Source organism: Oncorhynchus mykiss, chromosome 2 (genome assembly GCF_013265735.2).
Source record: "Oncorhynchus mykiss isolate Arlee chromosome 2, USDA_OmykA_1.1, whole genome shotgun sequence".
Lineage (NCBI taxonomy): Eukaryota > Metazoa > Chordata > Actinopteri > Salmoniformes > Salmonidae > Oncorhynchus > Oncorhynchus mykiss.
The window spans coordinates 42,914,547-42,927,489 of NC_048566.1; the positions used below are offsets into that span (position 1 = coordinate 42,914,547).

The 12,943-nt window shown below is 43.5% G+C and overlaps 1 pseudogene; it reads right to left on the minus strand.

Annotated features, from left to right (window-relative positions):
* Positions 1–8,121: 8,121 nt before the first annotated feature.
* LOC110501576 overlaps positions 8,122–12,943 on the minus strand; it is a 39,606-nt pseudogene continuing 34,784 nt past the window's right edge.

Genomic DNA, 12,943 nt, shown 5'->3' on the forward strand with positions numbered 1-12,943 from the left:
TGCTGGAATTATATTTTGGAGGAAAGTGTGCAGGTAGCCTACAGGAGACTTTTGAAGTAATCAGATTAAAACATTAAAATCAAATGTTATTAGTGCGCCGAATACATCAGGTGTAGGTAGACCTTACAGTGAAATACAACAGGTGTTAATGTAATTTCATAATTCCTATAATTGTACATTAATTAAATCACTGTCTATTTTATAAGAATTTGTAAGATTGTCAATTTTATGAAAATAGGAGATACCAGTCTAATCAAAATGAGAGAATAGTATTTATTCTCGGAGCGCGCTGCCATGAAACCACGAACAGTTTATATACAAAATACAGTTTATATACAAAATATGACGTCATAGGTTATAAAATGTCCTTCCCCCTATCGACCAGGACAGAACAGTTCAAAAAAGTTCAAAAGTTTATTCCCACCCCCTCGCCCAGACACACAGTTAAAACAAGATTAAACTTGTGAAGTCTTCATCTATCACTATTCAGCAGACAGCTCCAGATAATGGAAAACCTAGGAAAACACTCACTGCCTTATCTAAACATCCCAGAGCTAAGTTGAGTCGGTTCAACCATAGGTTAACGATCCTTTCTGCTTACTTAAAACCCACAATCCATTTCCTCCCCAACCTAGCTGGAATGGTATTTATGTTTAATTACCCCCTGTTTCATGCTCCACAATCCCTTAATATTATGAATCAGATATAATAAAACAGAGTATAAGTTTGAATTACTTATAGTTCTATTTAAAATGTAGATATTGTTTAGTCATTATTCATAAAATTCCTAACAACTACGAGCCCCTAACCAACAACGCAGTTTACAAAAATAGGAGTAAGTATAAGAAATAAAAGTAACACGTAATTAAAAAGCAGCAGTAAAATAACAATACAGTGCCTTGCGAAAGTATTCGGCCCCCTTGAACTTTGCGACCTTTTGCCACATTTCAGGCTTCAAACATAAAGATATAAAACTGTATTTTTTTGTGAAGAATCAACAACAAGTGGGACACAATCATGAAGTGGAACGACATTTATTGGATATTTCAAACTTTTTTAACAAATCAAAAACTGAAAAATTGGGCGTGCAAAATTATTCAGCCCCTTTACTTTCAGTGCAGCAAACTCTCTCCAGAAGTTCAGTGAGGATCTCTGAATGATCCAATGTTGACCTAAATGACTAATGATGATAAATACAATCCACCTGTGTGTAATCAAGTCTCTGTATAAATGCACCTGCACTGTGATAGTCTCAGAGGTCCGTTAAAAGCGCAGAGAGCATCATGAAGAACAAGGAACACATCAGGCAGGTCCGAGATACTGTTGTGAAGAAGTTTAAAGCCGGATTTGGATACAAAAAGATTTCCCAAGCTTTAAACATCCCAAGGAGCACTGTGCAAGCGATAATATTGAAATGGAAGGAGTATCAGACCACTGCAAATCTACCAAGACCTGGCCGTCCCTCTAAACTTTCAGCTCATACAAGGAGAAGACTGATCAGAGATGCAGCCAAGAGGCTCATGATCACTCTGGATGAACTGCAGAGATCTACAGCTGAGGTGGGAGACTCTGTCCATAGGACAACAATCAGTCGTATATTGCACAAATCTGGCCTTTATGGAAGAGTGGCAAGAAGAAAGCCATTTCTTAAAGATATCCATAAAAAAAGTGTTGTTTAAAGTTTGCCACAAGCCACCTGGGATACACACCAAACATGTGGAAGAAGGTGCTCTGGTCAGATGAAACCAAAATTGAACTTTTTGGCAACAATGCAAAATGTTATGTTTGGCGTAAAAGCAACACAGCTGAACACACCATCCCCACTGTCAAACATAGTGGTGTCAGCATCATGGTTTGGGCCTGCTTTTCTTCAGCAGGGACAGGGAAGATGGTTAAAATTGATGGGAAGATGGATGTAGCCAAATACAGGACCATTCTGGAAGAAAACGTGATGGAGTCTGCAAAAGACCTGAGACTGGGACGGAGATTTGTCTTCCAACAAGACAATGATCCAAAACACAAAACAAAGCAAAATCTACAATGGAATGGTTCAAAAATAGTAGTCTCTCGATGTGCAAAACTGATAGAGACATACCCCAAGCGACTTACAGCTGTAATCGCAGCAAAAGGTGGCACTACAAAGTATTAACTTAAGGGGGCTGAATAATTTTGCACGCCCAATTTTTCAGTTTTTGAATTGTTAAAAAAGTTTTAAATATCCAATAAATGTTGTTCCACTTCATGATTGTGTCCCACTTGTTGTTGATTCTTCACAAAAAAATACAGTTTTATATCTTTATGTTTGAAGCCTGAAATGTGGCAAAAGGTCGCAAAGTTCAAGGGGGCCGAATACTTTCGCAAGGCACTGTAGCGAGACTATACACAGGGGGGTACCGGTACAGGATCAATCACCGGTTAGTTGAGGTAATATCTGCATGTAGGTAGAGTTATTAAAGTGACTATGCATAGATGATAACAACAGAGAGTAGCAGCGGTGTAAAATAGGGGGGGATGCAAATAGTCTGGGTAGCCATTTTTTATGAGATGTTCAGGAGTCTTATGGCTTGGGGTAGAAGCTGTTTAGAAGCTTCTTGGACCTAGACTTGGCGCTCCGGATACCGCTTGCCGTGCGGTAGCAGAGAGAACAGTCTAGGACTAGGGTGGCTGGAGTCTGACAATTTTTAGGGCCTTCCTCTGACACCGCCTGGTGTAGAGGTCCTGGATGGTAGGAAGATGGGCCCCAGTGATGTACTGGGCCGCACGCACTATCCTCTAGTGTCTTGCGGTCTGAGGCCGAGCAGTTGCCATACCAGGCAGTGAAAAAACATTGTGACCGGTTGTGTGTTTATGCCACATGTAAAAGGTAATTAATACATTTTAAAAGTAAAATGACAAATATTTGGGTTAGATTCTAGATGAGCGAAGAATAGCTGCTCAGATCGGAGGAGGCGGAGCATGTGTTGAGCTTTCCTGTGAATAACTGGGCCTGCTGAGATTATTATTATTATAGGACGTCATGCGAGAATGATGATCCGCAACAAGACCGCGCATCTCAGTATCAGAAGTAGAAATACAGCCAGACAGGCCTGCCATGGTGCCTTTCAAGACCTTGTTAATAACTGTCCAGAGTAGACCCACAACTGGAATGAAACGTTCAATTCACAGGGCTTTTGCACCGTCATTCAAATGACATTTTCACTGAGGCCTAGAGTAGAATTTTGTGCTCCCTGGAAAACAATAATGCAATTATTCATTGCACTGTGGCGTTGTATGCTAGTCTTGGTAGGATCATTGTATTGTCCCTAAAGATCAATAGGGGAGCTTTTTGAGCTGCGTGCCTCGTCTTTCATGCTCAGTGATTTACCTGGCCTATCCACTTCCTATCAGCTCTTCCTCTTTATGTGGATACATATTGAATATCGGTGCAGCTTTGTATGATTATATGTGTGCCATGATTGCTAATTAGCCTATTGAGTACCACAGTGTGAGTCATAAAACCCAGGAAATGGTTCCCAATCGTTTTTTTTTTTAGCCATTCATTTTTCCTTCTGGGATTTTAGAACTACTTCGTATAAGGTCTTTGTTTCGTGTATGCTTACCCTGGCGTGACATTTTTATAACCGCGCAAATCTCTCTCAGACAAGGTCCCTTTTATCGATCATTAGAATTGCACATGTTAAGTAAACTGAGGCGAATATATTGATAAAACTCACCTTGCCCGAGAGAGAATTACACGGCTATCAAAACCTCACAATGAATTACTTTTTTTTGGGTAAACTTCACGATGTGAAAAACGAACGGAGGAAAAAAAACATTTCCGTGTTTTTATGGGGATGATGTGTCCACTGTGACGGACCATTGCAGATCTGGACAAACGGTCCACCTACCACTATTGTCACTATGACTGCTGGCTAGAGGGCAGGATAGACAGACTGGTAGATATATCCCCCTCCCTCTACTTAAGGTGTCAAAAGCATTCCACTGGGATGCTGGCCCAGGTTGACTCCAATGCTTCCCACAGTTGTCAAGTTGGCTACATGGCTTTTGGGTGGGGGACCATTGTTCAGACTCAGCAGCGTTACAGTTTGTGACAAATCCGCTGCGCCTGGCACCTACCCTGTTCAAAGGAACTTAAATCTTTTGTCTTGCCCATTCACCCTATGAATTGCACACATACACAATCCTTCCTTAACCTGTCTCCTCCAGTGTCTGGATACAGCCCTTAGCAGTGGTATATTGGCCATATACCACAAACCCAGAGGTGCTGTATTGCTATTATAAACCGTTTTCCAAGTAATTAGAGCAATGCAAATACATGTTTTGTCATACCCGTGGTATAGGGTCCGATATACCACGGCTGTCAGTCAAACAGCACTCAGGGCTCGAACCACCCAGTTTCTAATAATAGTTAGTGCGTGGAAAAGCGCATTGCATAAGGGAAGTACCAAAACGCCTCGATATAGTGCGTGCAAGCAGATGAGAAAATGTGCTAAGGATAGAATAAATGATAGTAAATCCTGCAAAAGGGAGAATGTAAACCAGCAAAAAAGCGCCCTGTGCCCAATAGAAAAAACAAAAAAAACAACACAACCCACCCAAAAGCAACAAAAAAAAATGAATCCCGTATTTCAGACTAACACAATACAGCGGATGAACAACTTGCTCGGTTCAATTTATCACGGGCTTTATTGATACAGTACTGGACCTCTTTATTCTGAAAACAAGACATGTTTTTAAAGTCCTCTCTCTCACTGCTGGAGGTGAAACGGCGTTATTTCTTTGACGAAGTAAAACGAGACGTTTTGAAAATGGCATAAGACAGTGGCGACACATAGCGTGCTGAGCATATGCACTGTATGCTACGTGGTCAGACATTCACTCAACTGTTAAAACAGTCTTCAATTCTGAGCTTGAATAGAAAAACACACGCTCGAGAAAGAGTAAGATGGGTCCACAGTTTACACAGGACAGGTTTCAATTGAAATGACCGTGGGTGGGTCCATTGGCTTTGTATTGAGTAGATGGGTTATGGCAAGTAGTAAGTACAGCTAGTTAGAGTGCCAATAGCCCTATAGTGCATTAGTAAAAGAGGGAGCCATTTCACTCCGTAGAGAGCTATGCTCCCCTTGAGTGCTCCAGCATTGCGATCTACTGGTCTGCACCAGTTTGACTAGAGCCAGTCATCTGAGCAGGGTTGGGGTCAATTCTGGATATATTACTCCAATCAATATCTATTATTCTCAATGCTTTTCAATGAGCAACATTGTCATCAGAATTCTGGTTACTTCCTGAATTGACTGAATTGAAATGGAATTGACCCAAACCCTGCAGCTGATGGAAGATCAGTCCTTCATCACAGGGTAGCTGGATAGGAATAGGGAACTTTGAGGACCTTCCTCTTTGAGGACCTTCCTTTTTTCATCCTCAGGATGGGCAGTGACGCCTGCACTTGAAGAGAGTGTGTGTGTGTGTGTGTGTGTGTGTGTGTGTGTGTGTGTGTGCCTTTTAGAGGAAGAGTGGGGCTGTTGTAAAGGAGCAGACCTTTGGTTCTATTATTTTGTGTTACATAATTGTATGTATGTCCATATGAGTTGTTTGCATGATGTATTTACTGTAAATCAAATCAAATCAAATTTTATTTGTCACATACACATGGTTAGCAGATGTTAATGCGAGTGTAGCGAAATGCTTGTGCTTCTAGTTCCGACAATGCAGTAATAACAAGTAATCTAACTAACAATTCCAAAACTACTGTCTTGTACACAGTGTAAGGGGATAAAGAATATGTACATAAGGATATATGAATGAGTGATGGTACAGAGCAGCATAGGCAAGATACAGTAGATGGTATCGGGTACAGTATGTACAATGAGATGAGTATGTAAACAAAGTGGCATAGTATAGTATAAAGTGGCTAGTGATACATGTATTACATAAGGATACCGTCGATGATATAGAGTACAGTATATACGTATGCGTATGAGATGAATAATGTAGGGTAAGTAACATTTATATAAGGTAGCATTGTTTAAAGTGGCTAGTGATATATTTACATCATTTCCCATCAATTCCCATTATTAAAGTGGCTGGAGTTGAGTCAGTGTCAGTGTGTTGGCAGCAGCCACTCAGTGTTAGTGGTGGCTGTTTAACAGTCTGATGGCCTTGAGATAGAAGCTGTTTTTCAGTCTCTCGGTCCCAGCTTTGATGCACCTGTACTGACCTCGCCTTCTGGATGATAGCGGGGTGAACAGGCAGTGGCTCGGGTGGTTGATGTCCTTGATGATCTTTATGGCCTTCCTGTGACATCGGGTGGTGTAGGTGTCCTGGAGGGCAGGTAGTTTGCCCCCGGTGATGCGTTGTGCAGACCTCACTACCCTCTGGAGAGCCTTACGGTTGAGGGCGGTGCAGTTGCCATACCAGGCGGTGATACAGCCCGCCAGGATGCTCTCGATTGTGCATCTGTAGAAGTTTGTGAGTGCTTTTGGTGACAAGCCGAATTTCTTCAGCCTCCTGAGGTTGAAGAGGCGCTGCTGCGCCTTCTTCACGATGCTGTCTGTGTGAGTGGACCAATTCAGTTTGTCTGTGATGTGTATGCCGAGGAACTTAAAACTTGCTACCCTCTCCACTACTGTTCCATCGATGTGGATAGGGGGGTGTTCCCTCTGCTGTTTCCTGAAGTCCACAATCATCTCCTTAGTTTTGTTGACGTTGAGTGTGAGGTTGTTTTCCTGACACCACACTCCGAGGGCCCTCACCTCCTCCCTGTAGGCCGTCTCATCGTTGTTGGTAATCAAGCCTACCACTGTTGTGTCGTCCGCAAACTTGATGATTGAGTTGGAGGCGTGCGTGGCCACGCAGTCGTGGGTGAACAGGGAGTACAGGAGAGGGCTCAGAACGCAACCTTGTGGGGCCCCAGTGTTGAGGATCAGCGGGGAGGAGATGTTGTTGCCTACCCTCACCACCTGGGGGCGGCCCGTCAGGAAGTCCAGTACCCAGTTGCACAGGGCGGGGTCGAGACCCAGGGTCTCGAGCTTGATGACGAGCTTGGAGGGTACTATGGTGTTGAATGCCGAGCTGTAGTCGATGAACAGCATTCTCACATAGGTATTCCTCTTGTCCAGATGGGATAGGGCAGTGTGCAGTGTGGTTGAGATTGCATCGTCTGTGGACCTATTTGGGCGGTAAGCAAATTGGAGTGGGTCTAGGGTGTCAGGTAGGGTGGAGGTGATATGGTCCTTGACTAGTCTCTCAAAGCACTTCATGATGACGGATGTGAGTGCTACGGGGCGGTAGTCATTTAGCTCAGTTACCTTAGCTTTCTTGGGAACAGGAACAATGGTGGCCCTCTTGAAGCATGTGGGAACAGCAGACTGGTATAGGGATTGATTGAATATGTCCGTAAACACACCGGCCAGCTGGTCTGCGCATGCTCTGAGGGCGCGGCTGGGGATGCCATCTGGGCCTGCAGCCTTGCGAGGGTTAACACGTTTAAATGTCTTACTCACCTCGGCTGCAGTGAAGGAGAGACCGCATGTTTTCGTTGCAGGCCGTGTCAGTGGCACTGTATTGTCCTCAAAGCGGGCAAAAAAGTTATTTAGTCTGCCTGGGAGCAAGACATCCTGGTCCGTGACTGGGCTGGGTTTCTTCCTGTAGTCCGTGATTGACTGTAGACCCTGCCACATGCCTCTTGTGTCTGAGCCGTTGAATTGAGATTCTACTTTGTCTCTGTACTGGCGCTTAGCTTGTTTGATAGCCTTGCGGAGGGAATAGCTGCACTGTTTGTATTCGGTCATGTTACCAGACACCTTGCCCTGATTAAAAGCAGTGGTTCGCGCTTTCAGTTTCACACGAATGCTGCCATCAATCCACGGTTTCTGGTTAGGGAATGTTTTAATCGTTGCTATGGGAACGACATCTTCAACGCACGTTCTAATGAACTCGCACACCGAATCAGCGTATTCGTCAATGTTGTTATCTGACGCAATACGAAACATCTCCCAGTCCACGTGATGGAAGCAGTCTTGGAGTGTGGAGTCAGCTTGGTCGGACCAGCGTTGGACAGACCTCAGCGTGGGAGCCTCTTGTTTTAGTTTCTGTCTGTAGGCAGGGATCAACAAAATGGAGTCGTGGTCAGCTTTTCCGAAAGGGGGGCGGGGCAGGGCCTTATATGCGTCGCGGAAGTTAGAGTAACAATGGTCTCTATTAGTCTCTATAGTCTCTGTAGTCTCTGTAGTCTCTATTAGTGTGTTAGAAAGCCCCTATCCTGTGATGGGGCACTTGTAGAGTCTGTAGGTTGGGGCAGGTGAAGCATGGAGCAGGGAGGAAACACGTTGCTATTCCATTGGAGGCGAACGGTAGAGTTGGTCCGTAGAACACTTCCTCCTTCCCCTCCATGCTCACATCTAACACCTGGACAACAGGAAGTGAAATAAACATGTCATGCACATGGAACAATAGACGTGTACTTCCGGCGCCGACAGAGATGGCCGCCTCGCTTTGCGTTCCTAGGAAACAATAGAATATTGTAATAAGATAACATTTGCTATGAATACCCTCTTTCCCCATAATGCATTATAACCTTATAAACTACGCACAGCATAGTTTAATAATACATACAATTTTTTAGGTTACATAAACCTGTCAAGGTCACTCGCCTGAATACACGCTAGGGGCTCATTGGTCCAAATAGAATATCCACCGACAACATAGATTCGGTCATCATGGACTGCCACGCCAGATTCGTTCTGACCTGCAGAGGATAGAGCGAAAACAATGATTCGCTGTGCCAAAGAGAGGCCAGATGACTCAATGTCATCTGAGACACAGGGTGCGTTGGGAAAGTTCCCGAAAATAAGTCCCTCCGTCTCCTCTCATGACTTCACCTTGAACATACTTGACAACTTCACAGGGAAGCTCCCCTCTAGTATGTGCGTATGTGCGTGTACACGTGTGTGCAGGTGCGTGTGTCTGCGCATCCCACCCACCCGTGAGTAGGCTGAAGGTGCAGCGGGTCCACTGGTCCATGTCTATGTCATAGGAGTCGATGTGGCGGACCAGGATGCGATCGTTGTTGTAGTCCAGGTCATTTCCTCCCAGCCTTCTCGCCACGGCCATGACATGGTACACTCGCCTCTGTAGCATGGGCCAGCCACTTGTTCTGTCAGAGAGAGAAAGGGGGGAAAAAGAGAGGGGGGGGGGTGAAAGAGACAGAGAGGGGGGGGGGAGAGAGGGTGAGAGAAAGAGAAGGTGAGGAGGAAAAAGGATGGCGAGAAGATGAGATGTTGAATAGATGGATTAATATTTTAGCGTATCCCTGCTTGGGTAATTGATGTATGTTCAGTGCTGGATAAATAATGTGACACCAGGGCTATGATTTTTCCTAATGATTTCACCCCCCTTCCTAATAATATACTTCACTCTCTCCCTTTTACAAAGATGTATCCGACTGTGCACATTTGACTAAGTGTGTCTTTGGTTGTTTTGTAAGTGTAAGTGTGTGTGTGTGTGTGTGTGTGCGTGTGTGTGTGTGTGTGTGTGTGTGTGTGTGTGTGTGCGTGTGTGTGGGTGTGTGCGTATGTCTGGTAGAAGCTGGCGGGTGGCCATCTGTTGAGGGTAGTGTGGGGGGGGGTTGGTGTTCCTGGCAGGTGAATGTAGCTCCACGGTGAATACAAATGAGACTTTCTCTGTCTCCTGCTTTCTCTCGGTCTCCTGCTCTCTCAATTCAATTCTATTCTATTCATAGGGCTTTATTGGCATGGGAAACGTATGTTAACATTGCCAAAGCAAGTGAAGTAGTTCATATACAGAAGTGAAATAAACAATAAAAATGAGCATTAAACATTACTCACAGAAGTTCCAAAAGAAAAAAAGACATTTCAAATGTCATATGTATATATACAGTGTTGCAACGATGTGCAAATGGTTAAAGCACAAAAGGGAAAATAAATAAACATAAATATGGGTTGTATTTACAATGGTTTTTGTTCTTCACTGGTTGCTCTTTTCTTGTGGCAACAGGTCACACATCTTGCTAATGTGATTGCACACTGTGGTATTTCACCCCAGTAGATATGGGAGTTTATCGAAATTGGGTTTGTTTTCAAATTCTTTGTGGATCTGTGTAATCTCAAGGAAATATGTCTCTCTAATATGGTCATACATTTGGCAGGAGGTTAGGAAGTGCAGCTCAGTTTCCACCTCATTTTGTGGGAAGTGTGCACACAGCCTGTCTTCTCTTGAGAGCCAGGTCTGCCTACGACAGCCTTTCTGAATAGCAAGGCTATGTCAGTACATAGTCAAAGCTTTCCTTAAGTTTGGGTCAGCCACAGTGGTCAGGTATTCTGCCACTGTGTACTCTCTGTTTAGGGCCAAACAGCATTCTAGTTTGCAATGTATTTTTTCTTAATTCTTGTCAATGATTCAAGTAATTATCTTTTTATATTCTGATGATTTGGTTGGGTCTAATTGTGTTGCTGTCCTGGGGCTCTGTGGGGTCTGTTTGTGTTTGTAAACAGGGCCCCAGGACCAGCTTGCTTAGAGGACTCTTCTCCAGGTTCATCTTTCTGTGGGTTATGGCTTTGTTATGGAAGGTTTGGGAATCACTTCCTTTTAGGTGGTTGTAGAATTTAGCAGTTTTTTTCTGGATTTTGATAATAAGCGGGTATCTGCCTAATTTGGTGAATTCTTGGTTGGTGAACAGACCCCATACCTCACAAACATAAAGGGCAATGGGTTCTATAACTGATTCAAGTATTTTTTTGTCAGATCCTAATTGGTATGTCGAATTTTATGTTCCTTTTGATGGCCTAGAAGGCCCTTCTTGCTTTGTCTCTCAGATTGTTCACAGCTTTGTGGAAGTTACCTGTGGCGCTGATGTTTAGGCCAAGTTATGTATAGTTTTTTGTGTGCTCTAGGGCAACGGTGTCTAGATGGAATTTGTGTTTGTGGTCCTGGCGACAGGACCTTTTTTGTAACACCATTATTTTGGTCTTACTGAAATATACTGTCAGGGCCCAGGTCTAACAGAATCTGTGCAGAAGATCTAGGTGCTGCTGTAGGCCCTCTTTGGTTGGTGACAGAAGCACCAGATCATCAGCAAACAGTAGACATTTGACTTCAGATTCTAGTAGGGTGAGGCCGGGTGCTGCAGACTGTTCTAGTGCCCTTGCCAATTCGTTGATATATATGTTGAAGACGGTGGGGCTTAAGCTGCATCCCTGTCTCACGCCACGGCCCTGTGGGGAGAAATGTGCCAATGTTAACCTCACACTTGTTGTTTGTGTACATGGATTTTATAATGTTGTATGTTTTCCCCCAACACCACTTTCCATCAATTTGAATACCAGACCCTCATGCCAAATTTAAATCAACAAAGCATAAGAAGACTTTGCCTTTGTTTTGGTTTGCTTGTTTGTCAATTAGGGTGTGCAGGGTGAATACATGGTCTGTCATATGATAATTTGGTACAAAGCCAATTTGACATTAGCTCAGTACATTGTTTTTACTGAGAAAATGCACGAGTCTGCTGTTAATAATAATGCAGAGGATTTTCCCAAGGTTGCTGTTGATGCATATCCTACAGTAATTATTGGGGTCAAATCCACTTTTGTGGATTGGGGTGATCAGTCCTTGGTTCCAAATATTGGGGAATATGCCAGAGCTGAGGATGATGATGATAAAGAGTTTCAGTATAGCCAGTTGGAATTTGTTGTCTGTATATTTTATCACTTTATTGAGGATACCATCAACACCACAGGCCATTTTGGGTTGGAGGGTTTTTATTTTGTCTTGTAGTTCATTCAAGATAAGTGGATAATCCAGTGTGTTAGTCTTCAATAGTTGATTCCAAGATTTGTATTTGATCATGTATATGTTTTTGCTGTTTGTTCTTTGTTATAAAGCCAAAAATATGTTTTGCTCTATACATCTACATTTTGGACAGATAGCAACACAAATAATTATCTGTTTAGTGTTTTCTAATTTCTAAGAAGTGGTTAGAGTCTATGGATTCTTCAATTACATTGAGCTGATTTCTGATGTGCTGTTCCTTTTTCCATAGTGTATTTCTGCATTGTTTTAGTGATTCACCAAAGTGAAGGAGTAGACTCAGGTTTTCTGGGTCTCTGTGTTTTTGGTTGAACAGGTTTCTCAATTTCTTAGGTTTCTGCATTCTTCATCAAACCATTTGTCATTAATTTTCTTTGGTTTTCTGTTTTTTTTTTATTTGATAGGGATGCTGAGAGGTCAAATATACTATTTAGATTATCTACTGCCAACTTTACACCTTCACTATTACAGTGGAATGTTTCATCCAGGAAGTTGTCTAAAATGTATTGCATTTGTTGTTGCATAATTGTTTTTTGGTAGGTTTCCACACTACATTCCTTCCATCTATAGCATTTCTTAATGTTACTCAGTTCCTTTGGCTTTGATGCCTCATGATTGAGTATCACTCTGTTCAAGTAGACTGATTTTGCTGTGATCTGATAGGGGTATCAGTGGGCTAACTGAACGCTCTGAAAGACTCTGGTCTACAATACTACTGCCAAGAGATAGAGAGTGCGCCAGAGACAGAGACTCCTATGGTAAGTACACCTATAGCTAATCTCTTCACATAGCTCACCTCAACCCAGAGTCTCTCAGAGCATTCAGTCAACTCTCTGTCTCTCTCTCTCTGGCGCTCGCTCTCTCTCTCTCTCTGGCACTCGCTCACTCTCTCTGGCACTCGCACTCTCTCTCTCTCTATCTGGCACTTGCTCTCTCTGGCACTCTCTCTCTCTCTGGCACTCGCACTCTCTCTCTCTCTCTGGCGCTCTCTCTCTCCCTGGCGCGTGCTCTCTCTCTCTCTCTGTGTCACTCTCAGTCTCTCTCGCGTGCGCTCTCTCTCTGTGTCTGTCTGTCTCTCTCTCTCTCTCTCGCGCGCGAGCTGTCTGTCAGGCTCGCT